General features: G+C 46.4%; 1 long non-coding RNA gene across 2 annotated transcripts in view; it reads right to left on the bottom strand.

Annotated features, from left to right (window-relative positions):
• LOC132587823 (uncharacterized) overlaps positions 1 to 20,525 on the bottom strand; it is a 40,520-nt gene extending 19,995 nt beyond the window's left edge. Inside the window, exon 1 of one of the 2 annotated variants that reach the window (XR_009556472.1) lies at positions 20,430 to 20,525. This is a non-coding gene — a long non-coding RNA (uncharacterized LOC132587823). Of the gene's footprint in view, positions 1 to 18,052; positions 18,449 to 20,429 lie in introns of those variants that run through there. The other variant, XR_009556473.1, reaches the window with a different exon arrangement.
• Positions 20,526 to 20,738: the final 213 nt, after the last annotated feature.

Genomic DNA, 20,738 nt, shown 5'->3' with positions numbered 1-20,738 from the left:
AGGCCACATTGGACAAAGGAAAGCGCAAAAAGAACTACGTCGCCCACAAGCTGAGGGTGAGTGTTCTCTGAATGTGGACTTTGAGATATCTCAGGTTTCATTTTTCAGCCTGATAATGTGTTCTCTTGGGCTGAGGGGAAGTCCTGAACAGTAACTTGCCTTTAGATAGCTGGAGTACTGCTTGTAGTATTTTGCAACTTCAGACACATGGGAGAAATTCAGGGAAATGTTATCTTTTGTGGTCATCCCATCTCCAGAGGAAGCTATGGCAAGAGCTGAGTCAGAATTACTTTCTAGACTATCATATTTGGACAGATCAGCCAATACTGATCAGTTTCTTCTTGCTATATAGCATTTCTGAAGAAGAACCTAAGGTGTTCTTGCATTTACGTCCTGTCCCCCCATGGAGCTGTTTGTTAACACCTGGTGCTATTCCACAGGTAACATCAAGGGGGGTTATTTGAATTTGTTTTCTGTGCAAGTAGTCATTACCCAAAGCTTAACAACTCCTTGCTGATTTCTCCTCTTGGTAATGTGGTCTCATCGGATTAGCTCGTCCAACACCGAGCTCATGCCAGGATCATCAGCTCATGGATACCAAGAATCCTGGTTCCCAAGGAAAAAGCCTTTTGAGGAAGTGGGATGGAAAGCGGTGTTCCCTCTAAGCTGAGTTAGCGTGAGCTAGCTCACAGATTTTTCGCCTCCAGCTCACACATTTTTGTCTTAGCTCAGGAAGGATGATCCCGGAGCACAATAATTTGTGCATTAGCTCACAGCTTTAATACCAGCAGCTCACAAAGTAGAATGTTTGCTCACAAGACTGTGCGGCTTAGAAGAAACACTGATGGAGAGGACAACAGATCCTTACCCCATGACCAGTGTCCCTTCTAAGTTGAATTAGCATGCGCTAGCTCACAGATTTTTAGCCTCCAGCTCACACCTTTTTTTGTCTTAGCTCAGGAAAAATGGCCCCAGAGCACAAGGATTTATGCAGTAGCTCGCAGCTTTAATGCCAGGAGCTCACAAAGTAGAATGTTTACTCACAAGACTCTGCAGTTTAGAGGGAACATTGCCCAGGACTGAGATTTCATACTTTTCAAGGGAATTGTCCCGTCTTATGGCCCACGCAACAGCAAATGGCCAACGAAGAAGTGAAGGGACTCTGCTTTCCAGGAGAACACATCCCAGCTGCAAAACTGTGCTTCCCTCGCAACTTATTTTCCATGTTTTGCTTCACTTTATTTATTTTCTTAATACGTTCAAACAGAATAATGCAGAATGCAGTCAGCTGAAAGCAGATGGGGCGGGGGAAGGGAACAGCCTCCTTCATGCAAGCTGCCCTTTCCACATTTCTCCAACTGTCAAATACCAGAGTTTCCACACCCAGCCATTTCTCAAATAATTTGGAATCTGGTCAAGGGGTGTACACAAGATTGATTGGTAACCACCAAACAGTGTTGGGAAAAAAAATCCTCTCATTCTCTCAGCCTCAGAGCTATTATAGGCCTCGTGTATGTGCAAAGCATTGCAACATACTCCTGAAATGTTTTAGATGCACACTGCACCATTTGGTGTTGAGTTTCTCAGCAGGGGATATTTGTTCGCAGCAATTGTGGGGGCGGAGAGGGGAAAGGAAGCTGTTTTTTGTGTCAGTACTCTGCCTCATAGGACTGGACCTCCCTAGGGCTGACTTTCGTCTTGAAAGTAACCATTTAGCTGCTGAAAAGCTAAAATTTGGAATCTATAAGAACACAGAATGGACTAACAGAGGGGCAGTTCCCAATTATTGTACACAAAAGCATTTTCCATGGCCTTCTTGTATCAGGTATGGAGCATAGCTGTGACAAAAGACACACCAGATACACAAAACAAGCAGAAGTACTTCTCTTACTGGGTCACCTGAAACCATTGCGTTATGGAACAGTTTTCAGTGTTCCTTCTGCTGCTGTTTTGAATGCAGAGGTGTTCCTGGTGGAAATGTTTCTTCTACTTTTTCTTTGCCCTAGTCTCCTGTGGCTGCTGTTTCCCCTTTACTGTGCCATTGCAGGGGTTGTTTTTTTGGTTTATTTTTTTCGGGCGGGGGGGAGGGGGGGTTGAAAGCAAAGATGATATACCACTAGAGTGCAAAGTAGCACCAAAGGTGCTACTGGTCTTGAAGGTACTACTGGACTTAGGGTTGCCAAGTCCAATTCAAGAAATATCTGGGGACTTTGGGGGTGGAGCCAGGAGACTTTGGGGGTGGGGCCAGGAGACATTAGGGGTGGAGCCAAGATCGAGGCTGTGACAAGCATCATTGAACTCCAAAGGGAGTTCTGGCCATCACATTTAAAGCGACGGCACACTTTTTCAATTCCTTCCTTCCATAGGAAATAATGAAGGATAGGGGCACCTTCTTTTGGGGCTCATAAAATTGGACCCCTGGGTCCAATCTTTTTGAAACTTGGGGGGTATTTTGGGGAGAGGCACTAGATGCTATACTGAAAATTTGGTGTCTCTACCCCAAAAAACACACCCCCCAGAGCCCCAGATACCCACAGATCAATTCTCCGCGATTTTCTATGGGAATAAATCTCCATAGGGAATAATAGAGTTCCCAGCAGACATTTCCCCCCCCTCCCCCCGCTTTCTGATGACCCTGAAGCGGGGGGACGGCCTCCAAACCAGGGGATCCCCTGCCCCCACCTGGGGATTGGCAACTCTAACTGGACTCCTACTTTGTTTTGTTGCTCCAGAGTCCAGGAGTGTTAAAGCTACAGAGATATGTCAATTTTCAGCAGGGGCAATATGTCAGTTATATGTAAAAAAGCTGGGGGCAGAGAGGGAAATGTCTGCTGGGTACCCTATCATTCCCTATGGAGACCAATTCCCATAGGGTATCTGGAGCTCGGGGTGGGGGGCTGTTTTTTGGGGTAAATGCACCAAATTTGCAGCATAGCATCTGATGCCTCTCCTCAAAATATCCTCCAACTTTCAAAAAGATTGGACCAGGGGGTCCAATTCTATGAGCCCTCCAAAAAGGCGCCCCTACCCTTCATTATTTCCAGTTGAGGGAAGGCATTTAAAAGATGTTTATATTTATTTATGTTATTTTTGTACATTTATATTCCACCCTTTCCCATAAGGGCTCAGGGTGGATTCCAACAAGCTAAAACAGTAAAATATGTGATGGCCAGAACTCCCTTTCGAGTTCAATTGTGCTTGTTGCAGCCTTGCTCCTGGCTCCACCCCCAGTGTCTCCTGGCTCCACCCTCAAAGTCTCCTGGCTCCACCCCCAAAGTCCCCAGATATTTCCTGAATTGGATCTGGCAACCCTAGTCAGTTACCAAATGCAACTGACACATTGCTGTAGTTTAAAATCTGTAATTCAAATGTAATTGACATACTCCTGTAGATAACAATTGGCAATTCACAGACGACTGATGCTTCTATGGCAACATGTGAATAACCATTTTGTTTTTCTTAAGCCTCCCAAAAGCCCTGGGTTTCACAGATCTTCATAAAGTCAAATGAACAACCACCCAATTTTAGATGTGGAATTTTGATAACTTCTAAGGCAGTTCACTAGATAGTATGATAGCCATTTTGGCTGTTGATGAATGGTCTCTTTCAGATAATTGACTTTCATTTGAAATAGAGTATCTTTATTCCGGAATCAGAGTTCTTTAGAATTCCGTATCAAAGTTTCTTGGAACAAAACGGCTATCTAAGAAGCAGTAGGATACAGAATTTTATGTGAAAAAAACACAGTGAATGTGTTATTTAGATAGCAAAAGTGAGCCCTGATTTCACATTAGATCTTTACACAATGCATGTCAGTGAAAAAAACCCTTTATTTCTAACATTTTTTTACCACCTTTTTCTAAAGGAATGTGTGTGCTCTTCCATCCAGCTAAAATTCTGTGCTAATTAAGAATATTTTCATTGGCCAGGAAGCCTCTTCTGTAAAGACCAAAACTACCTTTGATGAATGTTTTCCAAAGCTTAAAAAAATGTGGGCCATGTGACTCTTACCTCAAGCGATGCTCCCTCCACGCCAGGGGTATCAAACATGTGGCCCGGGGGCCAAATCAGGCCCCCAAGCAACTGGCTGTCTTCTGCTTCCTTCTCCCTCTCTCTCTCTTGCTTCCTTCTGCATCACAACTTGCTTTGCAAGACTTGCTCGATTGCACAGCAGAGCTACTGAGCCAAGCCTCTCTTCCTTCTATTTGCTGAGGCTCCTCCTCCTCCTGGTCCCCTGGGAAAGGAAGGAAAGAGCCAGAGCTTCCTTTGCCCAGTTCCCTGGATCCCATGGGAGAAATACAAAGAAAGCACCTTTCAGACCAACGAGTGCTAACATTTTAAGCATGTTTTAAATTTCTTTTTAAAAAATCTAATTGTGTTTGTCTGTGTTCTTTATAAAGTTCATATCTCTGCTACCTAATCTTAAAGAAGTACACACATGGCCTGGCCCAACATGGCTCAGCCCAACCCGACATGGCCCGGCCCAACAAGGTCTCATTTATGTCAGATCCGGCCCTCGTAACAAATGAGTTCGACACCCCTGCTCTAAGCTGCGGAGTTTTATTTATTTCTTTATGTTCTATTTATATCCCGCCTATTCTATGCAGACTCAAGGCGGCTAACAACACAAAATACACAATAAACAATAAGCAATATCAAAACAATAAAACTATTCGATCAGTTGCAATGGTGTTACTTCAGGCACGTAATATTTCCTTTCTCAACGCGTACAGATCCTAGGCAGTTAGTGCAATAGATCCAGATGTGGCGGCAGCCCTCTCCCATTAGATGTCATATGCCATCCAAAACCGCTCAGTCTTGCAGGCCCTGTGGAACTGCAATAAGTCCCGCAGGGCCCTGATGGCTTCTGGGAGGGTGTTTCAGAGTATTGGATTAGGGCAAACGGAGAGCAAAATTCTGTGAGCAAAAATTCTATTTCGTGAACTGCTGGCGTTAAAGTTGTGAGCTACTGCATAAAATCAGCTTGCTCTAAGGCCATTTTTCCTGATCTAAGACCAAAACGTGTGAGCTGGAGGCTAAAAAGCTGTGAGCTAGCTCACACTAACTCAGCTTAGAGGGAACACTAGTCACAAGTAGCCTGAGGCTAAGCCAAATGGGGAACTCAATACATGGAAAGATAAGCTCTCACCAAGGTCACTTCCACGCGGAGCATTTGGTCTAGCATCATGCGGACAGGAAGGGAGGGGGGAGGTCACTGGGATGCTTTCCTGTGCATCTTCTGACTTCCCCCCAACTCTCCTGTAAACATTCCTAAGCCCGCTTTACTGCTATCTTCTTCAAAGGCTCCAGTGGGTGCTATTTGTGTGGGTAAATCCGGTTCTATCCCAGGCGCACCCACATCTGAGCCATTTTTCCTGTCCCAATCCCCCTCCCCAACCACCAGTTTGTTTTTTTTAAGTATTTATTTTTGATTTGGTAATTGACACACGAGCACATGAAACTGCCTTATACTAAATAGGACCGATGGTCTATCAGGATCTGTACTGTCTGCTCAGACTGGGAATGGCTCACATTGCCAGGGATTGACCCGGCTGGGACGCTTTGTACACTACGCAGCTGACCAGTGAGTTATGGACACTCCCCAAATCACTATAAGATTTATGAAATCTGAAGAGAAACCAGAGTATGATTAGGCTTCCCAATCCCCAGGTCCCAGCGGGGGATCCCCTGGTTTTACAGGCTTCCCCCCACCCCCAGCCAGCTGGCCGGCGGGGGAAGCTCCACCCCCACAGCCATTATGCACCTCCAGGAACGATTCCCATAGGGAATGATGGGGAATCGATCCGCGGGTGTCAGGGGCTCTGGGGGGGCTGTTTTTTGAGGTAGAGATGCCAAATTTTACGTATAGTATCTAGTGCCTCTCCCCAAAATACCTCCCAAGTTTCAAAAGGATTGGACCAGGGGGTCCAATTCTATGAGCCCCAAAAGAAGGTGCCCCTATCCTTCATTATTTTCTATGGAAGGAAGGCATTCTAAAAGGTGTGCTGTCCCTTTAAATGTGACGGCCAGAACTCCCTTGGAGTTCAATTATGCTTGTCACACCCTTGCTCCTGGCTCCACCCCCAATGTCTCCTGGCTCCAGCCCCAAAGTCCCCAGATATTTCTTGAATTGGACTTGGCAACCCTAAGTATGATGCATCATTTTTTTCCCTTGGGGGAATAAATTCATTACTGTTTTCCATGCATTCGCAGAAGCTCTCCAAAAAGTAACTGAACTGTTGTCCCCAGAATTTGTGAAATATCTGTTTTTGGTTCTAGTGAAGTTCGTTATAAGAACTTACGGTTAGATTATCTATGTTTTTACACTGGGTTAGTATGATTCCTTGCGTGTTTGTGCTATACTTGATACTGTAGAGTATTCCCAATAAACTTGCCTGTTTATCCTCTCTATTATGTCATAACAAATTTACAGCCTCTCTTCTGTAGATTTCTGTTGAGCTACTGCATAAACAGCAGACTTGTGGCACTCACAAAATGGTATTCCATCACAGACTTTTGTTGCCTGGAAGCTCCCTTTATCAGACATGGCTCCTGGTACCACTGCACTGCATTCACGAAAAAGTTGTTTTCTATGGGAATGGCATACAGTGCGGTGCAGGGCTAGCTGGGTGGTAGGATAATGGGAACTGACTTATGAAAGGGGTTTGTTGGTTTGAAGCATTTGGTTTTGCTACTTGATAACAAAGATGAACATTGTGGCATGGGTGGATTTGATGCAACTTAATAAAATAAAATTTTGGGACTATAAGATTATAATACTAAAAACAAATTTTAGAACTGACTTTTAGAACTGTGGTAGCAGGGCAAGAGTGGTAAAGCGGCAGTACTGCAGTTGGAGCCCTCTGCTCACGACCTGAGTTCGATCCCAGCGGAAGCTGGTTCAGGTAGCCGGCTCCAGGTTGACTCAGCCTTCCATCCTTCCGAGGTCGGTAAAATGAGCACCCAGCTTGCTGGGGGGGGGGGGGAGTGTAGAGGACTGGGGAAGGGAATAGCAACCCACCCCGTAAAAAGTCTGCTGTGAAAACGTTGTGAAAGCAATGTCACCCCAGAGTCACAGGGGACTACCTTTACCTTTTAGCAGGGCAAGGAGTACCATGGAGGACAACGGCAGGGGAAATGTAGAAAAACCTACGTGGAAGCCCAGTTGCCACCTTATTTAAGTGGAACTCATCACCACATGGAAGTCGCTCAGTGCAAGGTAATTTTCAAACATTATAGTTTGAGAGAGCTTTTTTGTGGGTTCACAGCATAGCACCACTGCTTATAAAGTTTAAAAAAAAAAGCCTGCAATTGCAAGTTTGAGATCAACTGTGCAGGTCCTCAACACAAAATGACTGTCCACCAGTATCAGGGTTTCATGATACAGACCTGCATAATTAATATTTGATTGCAGATGTTTAACAGGATGAAGACGCAGAAAAATAACATAAGAGAAGCCATGTTGGATCAGGCCAACGGCCCATCCAGTCCAACACTCTGTTGGACTGTATCACTGCTGTGCCACTGTGAGCAGAAGACAACACAAAAATGCGGTCGGAGGCAGGAAACAAATTATGCTTCCTGTCTCACCATTCACACCCTTGTAAGTTCAGTTGAACTGTACCTGTGCCAAACTAAATGGTATGTTACTCTGAGACACTTCTCATATGAGCCAGTTTCTCAACCCTCCACACCCTTAGCAGTTTTCAGTAAACAGGTAGAGCCAGGAGGTTACACCCAAGACCATGCAAGAAGTTGCAAAGGCAAGTTAAAACTGGATCCTTCAACAAAACTTAGCCTAGGAACCAGGCTAACCTTTTCTGACCGAGCCTGCTTCCACATAGAGCTTTTTCTCCATGTTGGCTTCCAAACTGGAGTGCTTTTCTTCTCAGAGTATCCTAAGGCTGCCAAGCCCCCGGTCCAGGCAGGGGGTCTCCCTCACACATGTCAACACATCAGTTCAATACAGCGTCTATCCGTTCTCGTACTTGAGAGCTGGGGTACCTGTAAAGCAAAGCTTCTATCTGCCAGCTTGCCACCATTTAAATATGCTGTGATCTTGAACAAATCCTATTTGGTTTACCTCCCTTCCTGTTTATGGGAACACAAGTTGAGCCTGCTGGTTCAAGAAGAAGAAGAAGATATTGGATTTATATCCCGCCCTCCACTCCGAAGAGTCTCAGAGCGGCACACAATCTCCTTTACCTTCCTCCCCCACAACAGACACCCTGTGAGGTAGATGAAGATATTGGATTTATATCCCGCCCTCCACTCCGAAGAGTCTCACAGCGGCTCACAATCTCCTTTATCTTCCTCCCCCACAACAGACACCCTGTGAGGTAGAAGAAGATATTGGATTTATATCCTGCCCTCCACTCTGAAGAGTCTCAGAGCGGCTCACAATCTCCTTTCCCTTCCTCCCCCACAACAGACACCCTGTGAGGTAGATGAAGATATTGGATTTATATCCCGCCCTCCACTCCGAAGAGTCTCACAGCGGCTCACAATCTCCTTTATCTTCCTCCCCCACAACAGACACCCTGTGAGGTAGAAGAAGATATTGGATTTATATCCTGCCCTCCACTCCGAAGAGTCTCAGAGCAGCTCACAATCTCCTTTCCCTTCCTCCCCCACAACAGACACCCTGTGAGGTAGATGAAGATATTGGATTTATATCCCGCCCTCCACTCTGAAGAGTCTCAGAGCGGCTCACAATCTCCTTTACCTTCCTCCCCCACAACAGACACCCTGTGAGGTAGATGAAGATATTGGATTTATATCCCGCCCTCCACTCTGAAGAGTCTCAGAGCGGCTCACAATCTCCTTTCCCTTCCTCCCCCACAACAGACACCCTGTGAGGTAGATAAAGATATTGGATTTATATGCCGCCCTCCACTCCAAAGAGTCTCAGAGCAGCTCACAATCTCCTTTCCCTTCCTCCCCCACGACAGACACCCTGTGAGGTAGATGAAGATATTGGATTTATATCCCGCCCTCCACTCCAAAGAGCCTCAGAGCGGCTTACAATCTCCTATATCTTCTCCCCCCACAACAGACACCCTGTGAGGTGGGTGGGGCTGAGAGGGCACTCACAGCAGCTGCCCTTTCAAGGACAACCTCTGCCAGAGCTATGGTTGACCCAAGGCCATTCCAGCAGGTGCAAGTGGAGGAGTGGGGAATCAAACCCGGTTCTCCCAGATAAGAGTCCACACACTTAACCACTACACCAAACTGGCTCTCTCAGACTACTGGTCCATCTGGTCTCGAATCCTGTTTTACCCAGTGGCCAACCAATTGCCATGGAGGGATGAGAAATAGGCCATTGAGGACAAAGCCTTCCCTTAATTCTGACTCTTATCACTGGTGTTGGGAGCTCTGCTGACTCTGAATATAGAGGTTACCTTATTTGTTTAAATCGCCATCCTGGACGCTATCAAGGTGGGACTAAATTTTTCAGCAAGCCTGTCTTTCCAAACCCGGATGGGAATAATGGGAACTTGTAGGGAAAGCTAGCTCCTCTCATATCCAGAGGTGGAGTTCTAGCAGGAGCTCCTTTGCATATTAGGTCACACACCCCTGATGTAGCCAATCCTCCAAGAGCTTACAAAAAAGAGCCTTGTTAGCTCTTGGAGGATTGGCTACATCAGGGGTGTGTGGCCTAAAATGCAAAGGAGCTCCTGATAGAATTCCACCCCTGCTCATATCCACCGATTCTTTCCTGAAAGAATCCTCCTGGATTGATTCCACCCCACATCAGGCTTACTAATGTACAGTTATTGTGTGTGGGGGGATTGAAAAATCACAATGCAGGTTATCATGATCCTAGGCCTAGTGAGACTTACAGGCTCCAAGGAAGCCTGAATCAGAATAGCTATAATGTCTATAATTCCCAGGATCCCTTCTGTTCCTCTGATTGGGTGGGACGCAATTTTGAAGGGAAAACATGCCCAGTCGAGACCAGAGTGGTGGGACTTGTAGGGAAGGAAATGAAAAACTAAGCTAGAAAGGAGAAAGTCCTCTCCAGAGAGGCTGCAGTCAGGAGAGCTCTGTCTGAAAAGGCTGGGCTGGAGGAAAGCTGCAGTCATGAGAGCTCCCTCATCCAAAATATGGTGAGTCAGTTGGACTTAGAGGAAGGGAACACACCGTTAGTTGCATCAGGGCTTCTTATTTTGCTTTGTACCACCTTTACTGTTTCCATGTTCACTATTGCACTAAAAATTACAGCCCGCTTGTTTGTTCTTGAGCACTTACGATAAACTTATTGTTGTTATACTGCCCGCCTCTTTGACCACAGATAAAAGGTGCTTGCTAATACGGAAGACAGGTCAGGTGGGTGCTCTGGTCCCTCCCGGACAGACCCTTACTGGAGCGGCGGCAGCCAGTATTGGCTCTCCCTGCTTGTGACAGGGGTTTTCAAGAGAGAAAAGGGCTGAGCCCTCCTTTCCTACATACCAATTCTCTCTTGCAGCTATTTCACTGTCCACTCAACTAGAAATCCAACTCCACCTTTGAATAAGTTTGTCTTTGTTGCTTTGTTAACTTGGGGGGAGGCTCATATACTGTAGAATCAAAGAATCCTAGAGTTGGAAGGGACCTCCAGGGTCATCTAGTCCAACCCCCTGCACAATGCAGGAAACTCACAAATACCTCCCCCCTAAATTCACAGGATCTTCATTGCTGTCAGATGGCCATCTAGCCTCTGTTTAAAAACCTCCAAGGAAGGAGAGCCAACCACTGAGGAATCACTCTAACAGTCAGGAAGTCCTTCCTAATGTTGAGCCAGCAACTCTTTTGATTTAATTTCAACCCATTGGTTCTGGTCCTACCTTCTGGGCCACAGAAAAGAATTCCACGCCATCCTCTATATGACAGCCCTTCAAGTACTCGAAGATGGTGATCCTATCACCTCTCAGCTGCCTCCTCTCCAGGCTAAACATCCCCAGGTCCTTCAACCTTTCCTCATAAAACTTGGTCTCCAGCCCCCGCACCATCTTCATCACCCTCCTCTGGACCCATTCCAGCTTGTCTATATCCTTAAAAAAATCATTTTTCTGCCATTATAGAGAACTTTATAACTAGCCATACATGTGCATTATATAATGTCGAGTCACTTCCAACTCATGGTGACCCTATGAATGAATGACCTCCAAAACACATTGTCATTAACAGCCTTGCAAACTGAAGGTTGTGGCTTCCTTGATTGGGTCACTCCATCTCACATTGGGTCTTCCCCTTCTCCTACTGCCTTCGACTTTTCCTACCACGATTGTCTTTTCCAGTGACCAGGCCTCAGATTCAGCAGGAGCTCACAGGAGCCCAGCTCCTGAACCTTTTTGAGGGTTCCCCCTCTTCCTTCCCACCTACCTTGTCCATTGAATAGTAGGTGCAGCTGTGTAACAATCCCTGGATTGGGAGAGCGGACAGCCAGCCAGCCACCAGGGGCTTTGCCATGCCCCCAGCAGCCCTCATGAACCCCTGGAGAAGCCCATGCCGCCCTTTCTCCACTTCTGATGTGATTTTGGGTGATGGGTGGCTTGCTGGCCTTTTGACTGCAGGAGGGGGCAGTCATAGAGAGCCCCAGGTGAGCAAGGGTCTCTCCTTTCTGGCATGTGGGTTTTTTTGGTTGGGGGGGGGCATATGCTAATGAACTCCATCATCTATTTTTCTACAAAATGACCCCTGCCAGTGACTCTAAGTCTTCTCATGATGTGACCGAAGTACGATAGCCTCAGTTTAGTCATTTTAGCTTCTAGGAGAATTCAGGCTTGGTTTGATCTAAAACTCAAGCCATATATACGGTTAAAATAAAGTGCCATCCAAACCCAGGAGAGCCCCAAGGCACCTATTGTTAAAAAGTCTGTCCTGGATGCCTAGTGATTACCTTAACTCCACCTGAGAATGAGGCACACCTGTCCCAGCGTAGTAAACTGACCAACTGCATTTGAAATATAAGCAGGCATCCTAGAGAAACACACAGTGGCCAAAAATACAGTGGCATCCTAGAGAAACATACACTGGCCAAAAAACCAGGCACCATCAGGAGGTCCACCAGTGGGGCCAGGACATTAGAAGCCCTCCCACTGTGCCCCTCACAGGCACCAAGAATACAGAGCATCACTTGCCCCAGACAGAGAGTTACACTGTGGCTAATAGCCACTGATAGACCTCTGCTCCATATGTTCATCCAATCCCCTCTTGAAGCTGTCTATGCTGGCAGCCGCCACCACCTCCTGTGGCAGTGAATTCCATGTGTTAATCACCCTTCGGGTGAAGAAGGACTTCTTTTTATCCGTTCTAACCTGACTGCTCAGCAATTTCATTGAATGTCCATGAGTTCTCGTATTGTGAGAAAGGGAGAAAAGTAGTTCTTCCTCTACCTTCTCTATCCCAGGTATAATCTTGTGATGTGGGGTGGAATCCTTAGTAGTTCCGCTTGTGATGTTGTAATGGAAAGAATAAGGAACCGTATAGAAAGTTTCGTTTGTTCTGTTCTTCGTCAGCCTCTTCTCTCACCATTTCACGGAGCTGTTACAATGTAAATCTATTAGAAATAACACTCCAAGGGAGCTGATCTCTGCCAGCTGGAGATCTGTTGTAAAAGCAGGAGATCTCCAGTCCCCACCTGGAGGCTGGCAAGCCGAGACGCAGTACTTGGAAGAGAACGTATGCCTGTTTCTAAGTTAATCTCTAAGGATGGCCAAATTCCAATTGCATCTGTTTTGGGGGCCTATAACTCGGACATTCCAAATACAATCTTGTCAAACTGGGAGGGTGGGTGGGAAAGGGTCTGCTGAAGACTCCCAGTGAGTTTGGCATCTCTGACTCACAAGGGGGTTTTTCTGCACCTCCCAAACCAAACAAACCGCAAACCAGTTGAAGAAATCAAATGAATCATGAACCACCACGTTGTTTGGGCAGGGAAGCAAACAACGAACCAACACGAACCACCGTTTCCCCAGTTCATGCCAGTGCCTAGTCTACACTGGTCCCTGCCTTGTTTGACTTAGCCAGGATACTGCTGGCAGCTCCAGTGGTTCAGCACGAAGGACACTGAACTGGGAAGGGGAAGGAAGTCTCCCGTGTCAATAACATCATCTATGCTCTCTTCCCAGTCCACAGCTGGCAACCCAAGGTCTAGGATTCCTTGAAGATAGTGTGTGTATGTGTGTGGGGGGGGGGTGTCAAGCATCGATATTTCGAAATAATCAAGCTTTTGTCTTAAATCAAAGACTTATTTTATTGAAACTCCATGACTTGTTCCAAAGACTCAAACCTTGGAAGTGATACAGATTGTCATAGTGCAAAGTATCTTAAAGGTTACTTCAAAGGCAGGGTTACAGATAACTTCAAAAGAATAACATATAGATGCCAATTGCATTGAAAGTTCAAAGGCTACTAACTACTATCTCTTTGGTTACTGAAGAATGTAGACATCTCCTTTTCTCACACATTCTGTACTTGCTGATAAGACCTTTTGGAGAGAACCTGTGGGAGAGGCATTTTACATTTCTAATACAAGGTTACTTACAAATCCTGAAGCAGGGAGATATATTATGCATCTACTAAAAGGAAGGGAGGATGAAGGGGGGGGGGGGAGGAAGGGAGAATGATAAAGTAGGAATAAAGCAACACTTAGAAATAGCATGCTTGACATACTGCTCCCCCCCCCCTAAGATCTTCTGGGCTTTGAGGGATGAGCATTATAAAACTTTTTTATTAGGTCCCTTGCTTGGACATGTGAACTCTCGACCCATTCATCGTGAGCTGCTGAGAAATGCTTCCATCTAATTAAAAAATACAATACCCCCCTTTTTACTTTAGCATCTAATATTTCTTTGACTTCATGGTGACTCTGACCCCCAATCTGGATAGGTTGTGGACCTTGGGGTTGAGGGTGCCAGGATCTCGACGGAGTAGACTGCAATGAAAAACAGGGTGTATTTTACTAAACATTTTAGGTAAATCCAATTCTACTGTCACTTTGTTGATCACCCTTTTTATCCGAAACGGTCCCAGGAATTTGTAAGCCAATTTTTTAGAAGGTTGAGGCAGAGGCAAATTCTTGTAGATAAAAAGACAGTCTCTCCTACTTTAAAGTCCCACACAGGGGGACTTTATCGTAGTGTTTTTTGTAAGTGTCTTTCACTAGTTCCAAGTTTTCTTGAATAGTTTTCCAAACCTTCCCCAGGCTACCCTACCATTGTTCAAATGAAGAAAGCACTTCTGGGATTGATCCACCCAGTAACAAGGGGAAAGGCTTCCTTTCATAACCATTCACTATCAGAAATGATGCAGTCTTTGTGGAGCTATGCACACTGTTATTATATCCATATTCAGCGAAAGGCACAAGTTCTACCCAGTTAGATTGTTGGTAGTTCACAAAGCATCTTAAATATTGCTCAAGCAACGCGTTCACCCTCTCCGTCTGTCCGTCAGTCTGCAGGTGATACGCTGAACTTAATCCTTGCTCAATCCCTGTCAGTTTATAAAACTCCCTCCAGAAGTTGGCAACAAACTGCAGGCCCCGGTCGCAAATTACCTTATCCGGGAATGAGTGTATTTACCACGTGTTGGAAAAATAAGTGGGCTAGCTTTTTAGCAGTTGGCAGTTGAGTACAAGGGATGAAGTGGGCTTGTTTGGAAAAAGTGTCCACTATTAATAGAATTACGGTTTTCCCTTGTGACATAGATAATTCCACAATAAAGTCCATGGAGACTACCGACCATGGTCGGTTAGCTGTCTCTAAGGGCTGTAATAGTCCTGGGGGTTTTCCTCCCCGTTTCTTGGCCATTATACACATTGGGCATGAAGATACATACGTAATTGGAAATGTCTTTTTTCATAAATGGCCACCAAAATTGTTGATTCACCAAGTGCAGCGTTTTCACATATCCAAAGTGTCTTGAAAGTTTGCTGCTATGGCAAAATTGCAGTACTTCTTTTCTAAGGCTTTCTGGTACATAAAGTTTACCATCTCTGTACCAGAATCCCCCTTCTCCTTTAGTGACTCCCTCTGGCTTGCGGTCTCCTTCTTCTACTTCCGCATTAATCTCTCAACCCCCCCCCCTCCACTTTTCTTCGAGGTTTTCTCGCTTCGCTTTGGAGCGGGTAGTCACGGCCCCTCCTAACTGGCTTGGCGGGATGAGAGAGTCAATTACCTCTTCCCTTTGACTATTGTGTTGGGGGAGTCTGGATAAAGCGTCTGCTGGAAAATTCTTTGACCCCGGGATATGTTTCAGGGTAAAATCAAACAAAGCAAAGAAGCCTGCCCACCGAATTTGCTTTTCAGTTAATTTTCTTCGTCCTGTGAGGGCTTCCAAGTTTTTATGGTCTGTCCAAATCTCAAATGGAACCCTCGCTCCCTCTAACCACGATCTCCAGATTTTTAAAGCGAAAGTTACTGCAAATGCTTCTTTATCCCAAACTGACCAGTTCCTCCGCTCATGAATGATTTTTTTAGAAATGTAAGTGCAAGGCTTTAACGCTCCTTCTTCATCAGGTTGCATCAGAATTGCCCCCACGGCGACATCGGAGGCGTCGCATTGCACCACGAAGGGTTTTAGTTCATTCAAATCCCAGACTTTGGCCGTGTTGGCCCGGAACTCAGCAGTGTACTCACGCACAGATTTAGATCCCTGCTGCAGGTCTCACAGAGCAGTGAGGGCTCTGGTCTCTGGGAGAGGGTCTTTTATCGGGTTAGCAGGGCTTGGAGAAAATCAGCCACTGTATCCAATTCAGAGCTCCTGGTTTCGTGTAGACTTACGTACCATCGCTTCGCAGCCCCCTTTAGCTTCGATCCCAAGTAATCCGCTCTGCTGAATTCATCAGGGAAGGTGTTCCTCCAGTAATGCATGAAGCTATTGGCTTGAATGGAGAAATATTCCACCTCTTCAGGATCCCCATCGAAGGTGGCATCCAGTTCTCTCCCTCTCCCATAGTCTCGGGGGAGGAGAGGTAGCGGTGCAGCCGGCTGCCTCACCAGAGGGGGTATCGGCCCTCCTCTTGGGTCTGTCGACTGCAGTATTCTCTCCAGCTGCCTTCTCATCTCTTGTGCCATGAACGTAGCGTTGGCTTGCATCTTGTCCCTCAGGCATTTGGCCATTTCAGCCATCTCATCCCTCACCATTTGCAAGAGCCCTCGGTCATCAGGATCGGGTTCCTCTTCCTCCCTGTCCGGGTACGGACGGTCTGGGCCACCTCTATCATCCTCCTCCTCCTTGGGTCTCGATTCGTCTCAACCCCCTCCACCTCCGCCTCTCGCGCCGTCCTGGCTGCCCTCTTCCCCGGTCGCCTTTGTCGGAACGGCCCTGCCAGGATTGCTTCTCTCCGAGCCAGTGCCTCATCCATCAGGGTTGTGGAGGTCCTGGGTACCCACACTTTAGGGGTGATGAATAGTTATTGGATGTGTAGGGGGGACCCTCTCCCCATGACTCGATGGGCGTCGATGATGTGCCATGGCGCTGTCCTCACCCCGGCGTCCTCTCCTCTGGGTCCGCCGCATATCCTATCCGGAGTTGTAAGGAATCTGCCATTATCTGGAGTTCTTTCCGCCATACGGTTAGAAAGTTGCCAGTTCGGTTAAATTCCCAAGAAGTATCACTTCCAAAATGTCAAGCATCGATATTTCGAAATAATCAAGCTTTTGTCTTAAATCAAAGACTTGTTTTATTGAAACTCCATGGCTTGTTCCAAAGACTCAAACCTTGGAAGTGATATAGATTGTCATAGTGCAAAGTATCTTAAAGGTTACTTCAAAGGCAGGGTTACAGATGACTTCAAAAGAATAACATATAGATGCCAATTGCATTGATAGTTCAAAGGCTACTAACAACTATCTCTTCGGTTACTGAAGAATGTAGACATCTCCTTTTCTCACACATTCTGTACTTGCTGATAAGACTTTTAGGTGAGAACCTGTGGGAGAGGCATTTTACATTTCTAATACAAGGTTACTTACATATCCTGAAGCAGGGAGATATATTATGCATCTACTAAAAGGAAGGTAGGATGAAGAGAGGCGGGGGAGGGAGAATGATAAAGTAGGAGTATAGTAACACTTAGAAACAGCATGCTTGACAGGGGGGCAGGTAGGGTTGCCAGGTGGATGTTGGAAAATACCTGGAGACTTTGGGGGTGGATCCAGGAGAGGGCAGGGTATGGAAGGGAGAAGCCTCAGCATGGGAGAATGTCACAGAGTCCACCCTTCAAAACAGCCATTTTCTCCAAGAGAATACAATACAAGTAACCGGTACTGGTGTATAAATGGAAAATATAAGTAACCACCGATCAATAATAACATTCACAATGTGTATACATGCATATGATTTAGTGCAAGTATAACACTAGGAAAACGCCCTCCCCCAATCAATTCACCAGGAGGGGGGATCTGGCAACCCTACCGGGGACTCATCAGAAAGCATGTTTCTCAAAGGGTCAGGCCGACCTAAGGTCAAGGACCCAGTTTGGGGGTCCCACCCATCCTCACTTGCCTTGGTGATACTATTCTCCAGGATCAGCTTTCAGCTAAATCCTGCTTTTGCCCACAGCCCTTCAGAGACCTCTGCTACCTATAAATATCCCTTGACAAAACTAGTAAAGGTAAAGGTGGTCCCCTGTGCAAGCACCAGTCATTTCCAACTCTGGGGTGACGTCGCGTCACGACGTTTTCACGGCAGACTTTTTACGGGGTGGTTTGCCATTGCCTTCCCCAGGGATCTGTACTTTCCCCCCAGCAAGCCGAGTATTCATTTCACCGACCTCGGAAGGATGGAAGGCTGAGTCAACCTCGAGCCGGCTACCTGAACCCAGCTTCCACCGGGATCGAACTCAGATCATGAGCAGAGAGCTCGGACTGCAGTACTGCAGCTTTACCACTCTGCGCCATGGAGCTCCCATAAAAGGGGTTATCTTTCTATAACCAGAAAAAAAATGCAGAAGAACAGGTGGAAGGTGAAAAAAAATTATTAATTCTTTACCCCAGTATAACTACCCCAGTTGTGACTACCAAAACAAACTTTAGAGCAGTTTCTCAACCTTTTTGATACTGTGTACCTTTACAATTTTGGCACAGAGCAGTGTGCAGATCCACAAAATGGCTGCTGCAGGAGAGGGTGAAGCTGGCCACAAAATGGCTGCCGCAGCTTTCTTTCACTCGTGCGGTGAAGATCCTGTGCTGTCGTGGCAGATAATGCTAAAGCTATGTTTTCAAAATCTGCCACTCCATTGGGGACCCCTGCTTTAGAGACTCCTGATGTGCAACTTCTGTGAATGACGCTGCAATGCATATCGATTCCCAAGGACCCAGAAGGAATTCAGAATCTGAGTCTACATTCTAACCAAATAAAAACACAGGAGGGAGGGCAGGAAACCTAGAGCTCAGGGAAGAAATGAGCTGCCTGAATTCGAGAACTATGGAAAGGCCTGGGATTACAGGGATCTTCTTGTCCCAGAGGCCTCTTGCAGCTGCGTCCTCTAATTATAGCCCGACTAGTATAGCAACCGGTTCCTCTCTGCCCCTTTCCCCAGCCAATAAAGTCTTTGCAAGCGGTCTCATGCCACATCCAGGCACACGCAAGCACACACTTATCCACACCCCCTCCAGGGACAGGCAGGAACCTTGCCCTAGTTGCAGGCCGTAAGATATAGGAGGGCAATCAAAGGGAACCGTGCCTGTGTGATTCTGAAAATCGGTGGATTGCAAAATTGTATTCTGTCTGTTTCTGTTGGGGGAGGAGGTTAGGGGCATAATTCTGCAAATGCTGTATATATATCTTGTTATAATTCAAAGAAAACGGAGAATTGAGGGGGGGAACTGCTCTTAGCAAAACTAAATTCATTGTATTAGAGGGGGAGAGGAAGAAAGAAAGAAAGAAAGAAAGAAAGAAAGAAAGAAAGAAAGAAAGAAAGAAAGAAAGAAAGAAAGAAAGAAAGAAAGAAAGAAAGAAAGAAAGAAAGAAAGAAAGAAAGAAAGAAAGAAAGAAAGAAAGAAAGAAAGAAAGAAAGATGTCCAGTAGAAATCTGCTCCACGCAGATTGTGGATCCTGCTGGAAGAATGCCTTGGTGGTGCCAGCTCTGCATTGGGAAATACCAAAATTGGGGGGGTGGGGGTGGAGCCTGGGGAGGGGTTTGGGGAGACAAGGGACTTCCATAGCTATAATTCTGCAAAGTCTACCCTCCAGGGCAGCCAGGTGGCACCTGGAGGTTGGCACCCCTATGCCAAGCAGTCATGTAGAGCACATTCAGCAATGTTGCTTTTGATTTCTCGACCATCTTCTTCCCAAAGCAGATCATATTTCCTTCACTCCTTTATCCTCACAACAGAAGGATCACAGCTTGAGTCCAGCGGCCCCTTTAAGACCAACAAAGTTTTGTTCAAGGTATAGCTTTTGTGTACATGCACACTCCTCGATACTGAACAAAATGAAACAACAATGCCGGCAGCCAGGCTGAGTCCATTTGAAAATCCCTAAACAGAGGAATAGACTTGTTAGCAGGGCACGTGTTTCTTTTTTATGTGTCTGCCCCCACGGATGGCAGTGTTGGGTGGGGGGCTAACATTAAACTCACAACTAAATGTGCACATCTGCCTCTCCCTCCCCAGTTTTGCTGTGATCTGTTGCTTGAACGTGCCAATACAAGAAATAAAGTAGAGTGAGCAGAGCTGAGAAAAAAACATGTTGTGACACAACAGCTCACAGGGAAGAGAAGAGGAAGTTTTAGACACGAAAGGGTTCAGGGATGTGAATAAAGAGATGTCTAATGCCACGGCCAAGTGTTGAACTAGGACAGGGGTGGCCAAACTGTGGCTTAGGGGCCACATGTGGATCTTTCATAAATATTGAGTGGCTCTTGAAGCCTCCACTGTCCCAACGCTGGTTTGGAGAAGGTGTTCAAAGTTAAAGTTGCTTTCTTTCTATCTCTCCCTCCCTCCCCTTGCCTTCCTCCCTTCCTTCCAACATCTGACATTAGGGTTGCCAAGTCCAATTCAAGAAATATCTGGGGACTTTGGGGGCGGAGCCAGGAGACTTTGGGGGTGGAGCCAGGAGACATTGGGAGTGGAGCCAGGAACAAGGGTGTGAGAAGCATAACTGAACTCCAAAGGGAGTTCTGCCCATCACATTTAAAGGGACAGCACACCTTTTTAAATGCCTTTCTTCCATAGGAAATAATGAAGGATAGGGGCACCATCTTTTGGGGCTCATAGAATTGAGCCCCCAAAATTGGTGCCTCTACCTCAAAACATACCCCCCAGAGCCCCCAATACCCGTGGATCAATTCCCCATTATTTCCTATGGGAATCGTTCTCCATAGGGAATAATAGAGTGCCCAGTAGACATTTCCCCCCCACACGCTTTCTAAAGTGGGGAGGGAGGGCCTCCAAACCAGGGAATCCCCTGCCCCTCCCTCTCTCTCACACACAAATACTTACTGGGTCTTGTTCCTGCAGAACTTTACTTGCTCTGAAAACGAAAGCAAAACCAAGGCAGGGGCCGTTCTCCGAAGCCCTTCCTGTTTCCTGCTTCCTGCTCAGCCTTAAAGGCACATATTTTAAAAACAGTCCTGCAGGAGCTCTAAAACTACATGGTGACTGTGGGGGGCGGGGCTTCCCCTGCTGGCCAGCTGGCTGGGGGCGGGGAGAAGCCTGTAAAAACGTGGGATCCCCCGCTGGGACCTGGGGATTGGGAAGCCTATCTGACATTCATATCTTGTGGCTCTCAAACATCTGATATTTATTCTA

This window comes from Heteronotia binoei, chromosome 19 (assembly GCF_032191835.1).
Source record: "Heteronotia binoei isolate CCM8104 ecotype False Entrance Well chromosome 19, APGP_CSIRO_Hbin_v1, whole genome shotgun sequence".
NCBI classification, from domain to species: domain Eukaryota; kingdom Metazoa; phylum Chordata; class Lepidosauria; order Squamata; family Gekkonidae; genus Heteronotia; species Heteronotia binoei.
This window is presented reverse-complemented; position numbering and strand designations above follow the sequence as displayed.